General features: G+C 35.6%; 1 non-coding gene across 1 annotated transcript; it reads right to left on the bottom strand.

Annotated features, from left to right (window-relative positions):
• Positions 1-1,927: 1,927 nt before the first annotated feature.
• Trnak-cuu (transfer RNA lysine (anticodon CUU)) lies at positions 1,928-2,000 on the bottom strand. The gene has a single exon. It is a non-coding gene; the product is annotated as a tRNA-Lys (tRNA).
• Positions 2,001-8,873: the final 6,873 nt, after the last annotated feature.

Raw genomic sequence — 8,873 nt, 5'->3', positions numbered from 1 at the left:
CTGACATTGCTCCATCATATGTCTCTGTTAAAATGAAACAGTTTTTTGCTCATTACAATATAAAGCATATTACAGGTATACCACATATTCCTATAGATCAAGCAGTTATAGAAAGATCAAACAGAACTCTAAAGGATATGCTAAATAAACAGAAAGGGGTAACAAAAACCCCCAGAAATAGACTACATAATGCTCCATTAAACTTGAATTTTCTCAGTACCAATGAGAAAGGAATAACAGCTGCAGAGAGACATTGGATAATAGAAAAAACTACAGAATTAAATCAGCCTATATACTTTAAGGATGTGCTGACCTCAGAATGGAAACCAGGATATGTGTTACATAGGGGACAAGGTTTTGTTTTTGTTTCTATAGGAGAAGATAAACTATGGGTACCATCAAAATTGATAAAGGTTTGATTTGAATAAGAGAGACCTCTTAATTAGAGGAGGTGATAGTTCCTCAACCAGCATGATCATCCAATTTAAACTAACTTGTACCAGTAACACATTCCTTTTAATTTAATCAGATAATAACTTGCCAAAAAGGAACATCCCCAAAATTAGTCTTGGGGAAAGGTTTTTGTTTTTGTCTTTTAGGAGAATGAAGGTTAAGAAATCTGAAGAACACTGGACAAATGAAACAACTGAAGAAAAGGAACAAATCATCTATCCCAGGAAACAGAGTGAAATGGTGTATGGGTATATCATCTAAAAAATTTTATGTCTTCCTAAATGTTTGATTCTGCTCTTCTCTAAAGAAATTTAACACTATTGGTCTACAATAGTCCCAGTTCAATTAAAATTTAAAGGTGACTTTGGAGTTGGAGAAAGGCTCTCACCTTTAAACTGAAGCATGTTGTTAAAAGGAAAATGCAAACTCCCTGTATCATGCCAGAAGAAAAGAACCATCTTCTGCTATGGGACAGGAGAAAAACCAAATTAATTAAGGGACTATTCTATTACTAATCTCATTACTAATCTCAACTCTTTGATTCTATTCTGGTTCTTGAAACTTTCTTAAAGTATGAATTTTATATCAAAAATTATTATATATATATATATACATACATTTTAAACTTTGTTAATATATGAATGATCATATAGAGTACTAACTAATTCTAGAAAAAAGGCTTCAATTAGCTGCATATATATGTCTTTGTGTTCGAGTCTCTTGTCAGTGTTCTGCAGGAAATCATGGCCAGGCCTAACATCAACTGAAGTCTCCAGGAAGAAGATGGGGCCCCACAACAACAATTCCATGTGGACAATAATAATATCACTAAGCTGACAAACAGATCAGCTTTGGATAACAAAGTGCTCAGAGCAATTTTGAGAGGGCTAGCTGAGATGATCCAGTTTCAAAGACTACTTGAATAAGGACTTGAGATAAACCCTGAACTTTGGCATTATACACAGACTGGATAACGAAGGATATAGATACCTTTCCTAGAATTTGACAATTACCCTAATTTTTTTTTCAGAATAAAGATATCTTCAGCTGTGGTGGTATTCTAATTGTACTGAAATGTGATTTTGATTGTATGTTAATAAATAAAGTTGCCCGGGGGTCAGAGCTATTAGAGCCATAGACAGAGTGTGGCGGTGGTGGCACACGCCTTTAATCCCATAGATCTCTGTGTGTTCAGGGATACAGCCAGCATTGGAGACATATGCCTTTAAGACCTAGGGGGCTGTACATTCAGACAGTGACGAGGCAGTCATGTGTTTGGGTTTACAACCAATGAGAAGGCAGAACAACATACTATAAAAAAATGAACAGACAGGATATAGCTCTCTTTTCGCGAAACTGGGACAGCAGGAGGAAGGGTGAGATTTTAGCTCTGAGCTCTGACTTCTCGGCTTTCTCTTTTACATTGTTTCTGTGTTTCTTATTTAATAAGACGGTTGGTTACATCTACATCTGGCGCCCAACGTGGGGCTCGAACCCACGACCCTGAGATTAAGAGTCTCATGCTCTACCAACTGAGCTAGCCGGGCCTGTATGGGTCCAGCAATGGCCTTTAACAACAGAGAAACTCCAGGCTTTAGAAGAGCTGGTAGAAGAACAGTTAAATGCTCAGCATATTGAAGAATCAACCAGCCCTTGGAATTCTCCTGTATTTGTTATTAAAAAGAAATCTGGTAAATGGAGAATGGTAACAGACCTTAGAGCAATTAACAAAGTAATTCAGCCAATGGGCTCTCTACAATCTGGGATGCCTTTGCCTACTCTGTTACCAAAAGGATGGCCTCTCATAGTTATTGATTTAAAAGACTGTTTCTTTTCAATACCCTTACAAGAAAAAGACAAAGAAAGATTTGCTTTTACAGTGCCTACTTATAATAATTCTCAACCGGTTAAAAGATTTCAATGGAGGGTCCTCCCACAGGGAATGTTGAATAGCCCAACTCTGTGCCAATATTTTGTACAACAGCCATTGGAAGTGATACGTAAAAAATTTCCTAAATCTATAATTTATCATTATATGGACGATATTTTACTAGCTGACTCAAATGCAGATACTTTAGAAATAATGTTTGAAGAAGTAAAGAAAATTTTGCCTCGCTGGGGATTACAAATTGCTCCTGAAAAGATACAAAGAGGAGATTCTATTAATTATTTAGGATATAAAATAGAGCTACAAAAAATTAGACCCCAAAAGGTGCAAATTAGGAGAGATAGACTACAGACTCTTAATGACTTTCAAAGATTATTTGGAGATATTTCTCATCTACGAACTATTGTTGGGGTAAAAAATGATGAACTGACTAATTTGTTCAAAACCTTAGAAGGTGACAAGGACTTAAATAGTCCAAGAGAATTATCACCTGAAGCTGAGAAAGAATTGGCCTTGGTAGAAAAGAAAGTGCATGAAGGACATGTGGATCGTATTGATCCAAAGCTGGATTGCATTTTGGTTATTTTACCTTCTAGGCGTTCTCCTATTGGAATATTAATGAAGAGGGAAGATATTATATTGGAATTGATATTTTTACCAAATAAACCAAATAAAAAATTAAAAACTTATGTGGAAAAAATCTCTGACTTGATTTACAAAGGAAAATTGAGACTTCGTCAATTAGCAGGCATAGACCCAGCAGAAATTGTCGTACCATTAACTAAGGAGGACATTGAAAAATTATGGACAGAAAGTGAACCTTGGCAAAGAGCTTGCAGTAATTTTTTGGGAGAAATTAACAGCAAATATCCCAAAAGCAATAGAATTGATCTTATAAAGAGAGCTGATTGGATCTTGCCTCGAATTGTACGGCAAAAACCCATATCTGGAGTTCGTACATTTTATACAGATGCCAACAAAGAAGGAAAGGCAGGTTACAAATCAGAAAATTTAAGTAAAGTGGTTCAAAGTCCGTATAATTCAGTTCAAAAATCAGAATTGTATGCTATTCTGTTGGTATTAATGGATTTTTCAGAACCTCTCAACATAGTAACTGACTCTCAGTATGCTGAAAGAGTGGTGTTACATATTGAGACTGCAGAATTTATCCCTGATGCTTCAGAATTAACTTCACTATTTATTCAATTACAAGATACAATCAGGAAAAGGAATCATCCTTTATATATAACTCACATTCGATCCCATACTGGTCTGCCAGGCCCTCTAGCACAAGGCAATGATGAGATTGATAAATTATTGATAGGAAATGTGCTGGAGGCCTCAGAATTTCATAAAAACATCACGTTAATAGTAAAGGTTTAAAAAGGATTTTTCCATAACCTGGCAACAAGCCAAAGAAATAGTAAAGAAATGTCCTACTTGTTCCTTCTACAATCAAACGCCATTACCAGCAGGATGTAACTCAAAGGGTACTCAGAGAAATGAAATCTGGCAGATGGACGTGTTTCACTTTGCAGAATTTTGAAAATTGAAATATGTACACCACACTATCGATACTTATTCAGGATTTCAATGGGCAACTGCTTTGAGTTCTGAAAAAGCTGATTCTGTAATCACTCATTTGCTAGAAGTTATGGCCATCATGGGTATACCTGCACAAATCAAAACTGACAATGCTCCATCATATGTCTCTGTTAAAATGAAACAGTTTTTTGCTTATTACAATATAAAGCATATTACAGGCATACCACATAATCCTATGGGTCAAGCAGTTATAGAACGATCAAACAGAACTCTAAAGGATATGCTAAATAAACAGAAATGGGTAACAAAAACCTCCAGAAATAGACTGCATAATGCTCTTCTAACTTTGAATTTTCTGAATGCCAATGAGAAAGGAACAACAGCTGCAGAGAGACATTGGATAATAGAAAAAACTACAGAATTAAATTAGCCTATATACTTTAAGGATGTGCTGACCTCAGAATGGAAACCAGGGTATGTATTACATTGGGGACGAGGTTTTGCTTTTGTTTCTACAGGAGAAGATAAGCTGTGGGTACCATCAAAATTGATAAAGGTTCGATTTGAACAAGAGAGACCTCTTAATTGAGGAGGTGATAGTTCATCAACCAGCATGAACATCCAATTTAAACTAACTTGTACCAGTAACACATGCCTTTTCATTTAATCAGATAATAATTTGCCAAAAAGGAACATCCCCAAAATTAGTCTTGGGGAAAGGTTTTTGTTTTTGTCTTTTAGGAGAATGAAGGTTAAGGAATCTGAAGAACACTGGACAAATGAGACAACTGAAGAAAAGGGACAAATCATCTATCCCAAGAAACAGAGTGAAACGGTGTATGGGTATATATTATCTAAAAAAATTTTATGTCTTCCTAAATGTTTGTTTCTGCTTTTCTCTAAAGATTTAACACTCTTGGTTTTCTAATAGTCCCAGTTCAATTAAAATTTAAAGCTGACTTTGGAGTTGGAGAATGGCTCTCTCCTTCTTTAAAATCAAGCATGTTGTTAAAAGGAAAATGCAAACTCCCTGTATCATGCCAGAATAAGAGCCATCATCTGCTATGGTACAGGACAAAAGCAAAATTAATTAAGGGACTATTCTATTACTAATCTCAACTCTTTGATTCTATTCTGATTCTTTAAACTTTTCTCAAAGTATAAATTTTATATAAAAATTTACAAGATTAATATATATATATATATATATATATATATATACATTTTAAACTTTGTTAAGATATGAATGGTCACATAGAGTACTAACTAATTCTAGAAAAAAGGCTAGCTGCATATATATGTTTTTGTGTTCGAGTCTCTTATCAGTTTTCTGCAGGAAATCATGGCCAGGCCTAACATCAACTGAAGTCTCCAGAAAGAAGATGGGGCCCCACAACAACAACAATTCCACTTGGACAATAATAATATCATTAAGCTGACAAACATCATCCATAGATCAGCTTTGAACTACAAGGTGCTCAGAGCAAATTTGAGATGACTAGCTGAGATGATCCAGTCTCAAAGACTACTTGAATAAGGACTTGAGATAAACCCTAAACTTTGGCATTATACACAGACTGGATAATGAAGGATATAGTTACCTCTCCTAGAATTTGACAATTAACCTAAAATTTTTCTTTCAGGATAAAGAAAACTTCGCCCATACCCAGCAGGAAGCAATTTTAAGAATACGACGCCCACATTCCCAAATAGGTGGTGTGGGGCGGGTGGTTTTTTGGTCTTTTTAATGGGTTTTGGGTCTGGGATAATTTTCAGTATTTAGGGGGGTTGGTTACAAGTTATTGTCAAGGGTTAGGAAAAAGGCTAAGCAAAGGAGATTAGATTTAAGGTTCTTGTTTAAAAGAAAAGAGAAAGAAAGAAAAGAAAAAGACAATTACTAGTTTTAAATACTTTACATTGGATTGAATTGTTTTATTGTACACAAATTTGAAACTGATATTGTTAGAAAATGCTATATGTATATTTCTAATTGTATTTATTCCATCCATTTAACAATGTAATGCAAATTTCTGATCCTTGAATGTTATTATTATCAACTATTAGGATATAAAAAATGAAAGCTAGTAGTTAGACATTATCATAGAACTTGTAGTCATATTAGATATGTTTTAAAAATTGAGCAGAGATGTTTTAGACAGGTCATCTTCAAACCCTTCAGAGATCTACAGAATATGGCATTTACAATGTTTTAATAACTTAGAAAATTTTTCTTTTTTGAGACATGTCGGCTCCTGGCAGTACCAATCTACTTTAGAGAAAATATGGGCATTGAAGAAACTGCATATGGAGTCAACTTTCATTCTGGCAAAAGTTAGCCACTGGACAACAAAGTATCCTCGAATCAACAGGACAAAATGGACAGACAGATCACGAAACAAGGGACTACTGATTCTTGCCAAAACAAGTGTGGTTATGGCTTTATCAAAAGGCATCTTCTGAGGCCAGGACAATATGGCCCCATCCCTGAAGTGGCCTTCGCATCCGGAAAAGGTACGGTGCCCTTTTCTTCGAAGGCAGCTTAACAGGCAGAGGGCCGATGGATTCTGTTGTACAATGGAACAGCAGCTGAAAGCTCATGCCTCTCAAAAGTAGACTGGCATTTAATAGAGGGATTTGGAGAAGAAGGGGATGCTGAGATGAAGCCATATATACACAGCCAAGAAGAATGGACAGCTGAATTAAAAAACTGTCAACAATTTCCAGAATTTAAAATCCTGAATCATGACAGGACACTAGTGGAATTCAGGTGTTTCTGGTACATGGACTGCTCTCACCCAATGTGAGGTTGAACTGTTGACCTTGTGTACATCCTACTTCACAAATGAGTCTGTCAGATACACTAAGCCTATAGGCTGAAGATGATGCCCCAACACTGCGGAGAAACCTCAGGTGACTGCCCAGGCAGCTGGCTGTTTCTGTCAACTCACAAAATTTTTTGGAAGTTGCTTGCATGCACTTCCTGTTTTTATTTTTGTTAGCTAATATTATTCCCTTCTTGGGTCTCTGAGGGAGTTGAAGATTAGTTAGTTATGATTGAAGATTAGTTAGTTATAGTTGAAAATTAATTAGGATAGAAAGTACATTAGATACATCTTGGATTTACCAAAATAGGATAGATAATGGAATTATTATCTCTGATTTTTCAAATACCTGTTTAGGTATTTATTACTTGTCTATATTGTATATAGTTATTGTACTTTTGTATATAGTTTTTCTTTTGTTAGTTATAACCTTTTGCTTTTTTTTCTTTTTATTAAAATAGAAAAGGGGAAATGTGTTGGTATTCTAATTGTACTGAAATGTGATTTTGATTGTATGTTAATAAATAAAGTTGCCCGTGGGTCAGAGCTATTAGAGCCATAGACAGAGTGTGGCGGTGGTGGCACACGCCTTTAATCCCATAGATTTCTGTGTGTTCAGGGATACAGCCAGCATTGGAGACATATGCCTTTAAGACCTAGGGGGCTGTACATTCAGACAGTGACGAGGCAGCCATGTGTTTGGGTTTACAACCAATGAGAAGGCAGAACAACATACTATAAAAAAATGAACAGACAGGATATAGCTCTCTTTTCGCGAAGCTGGGACAGCAGGAGGAAGGGTGAGATTTTAGCTCTGAGCTCTGACTTCTCGGCTTTCTCTTTTACATTGTTTCTGTGTTTCTTATTTAATAAGACGGTTGGTTACATCTACATTCAGCCATACCTAGCAAGAAGCAATTTTAAGAATAGGACACCCACATTCCCAAAGAGGTGTTGTGTGGTAGGTGGTTTTTTGGTCTTTTTAATGGGTTTTGGGCATGGGATAATTTTCATTGTTTAGGGGGTTGGTAACAAGTTGTTAATTGTTCATGGTCAGAAAAGAGCTGAACATGGAGATTAGATTCAGAGGTTTTGTTTAAAAAAGAAAGAAAAAAGAGAAAAGAATATAGATGAGATAGATCACTGAATCTATTCTGAGAAAAAAGTTAAAGAATAATAGGATAAATGGGTAGATCACTGACTCTACACTAAAAAGAAAAGAGGAAGATATAAAAATGACAAAAAGTAGATTACTGAAATATTATGAAAAGAAAAAATACTTTTAAAAGGAATTACTTGCTTTAAATAGGATAAGTAACGAAATTTTTGTCTGAGTTTATCAAATGACTGGACATTGTTTTATGTATATAATGGAATTTTTGTCTGAATCTGTCAAATGTTAATTGACTAGACATCATTAATGTAATCTTGACTGTATATATTGTATATACTTATTAGACATAATTTTTCTTGTATTAGTTATAAGCTTTTTTTAAATTTTATACACAAAAGGGGAAATATGGTGGTATTGTGTTCCCCAAAATATTGTGCACCCTAATAAACTTATCTGGGGTCAGACACAGAACAGCCACTAGATACAGAGGCTAGAAAATGGTGGCACACACGCCTTTAATCCTAGCATTCCAGAGGCAGAGATCCGTCTGGATCTCTGTAAGTTCAAGCTCACATTGGAAACAGCCAGGCATGGTGACACACACCTTTAATCCAAGAAAGCGAGCTTTTAATCCCAGGGATTGGTGGTAGAAAGCAGAAAGGTATATAAGGCGTGAGGACCAGAAACTAGAAGCATTTGGCTGGTTAAGCTTTTAGGTTTTGAGCAGCACAGTTCAGCTGAGAACCATTCGGATATGAGGACACATTGGCTTCCAGTCTGAGGAAATAGGATCAGCTGAGAAGTTGGCCAGGTGAGGTTAGCTGTGGCTTGTTTTGTCTCTCTGATCTTCCAGTATTCACCCCAATAACTGGCCTCAGGTTTGATTTTATTAATAAGACTATTTAGAAATTCATGCTACACATCAATTTTAATTCAGATTCATGGAAAGTATTTGCTTAACTTGACATTATCATATGTAATTAATAATAATGTGTTGCTCAACTAGCAATATGGTGTAATATCTAAGAGCCTAAGTTATTTCCTGAAACCT

The sequence above is a fragment of the Peromyscus maniculatus genome, chromosome X, assembly GCF_049852395.1.
Source record: "Peromyscus maniculatus bairdii isolate BWxNUB_F1_BW_parent chromosome X, HU_Pman_BW_mat_3.1, whole genome shotgun sequence".
NCBI lineage: Eukaryota > Metazoa > Chordata > Mammalia > Rodentia > Cricetidae > Peromyscus > Peromyscus maniculatus.
This window is presented reverse-complemented; position numbering and strand designations above follow the sequence as displayed.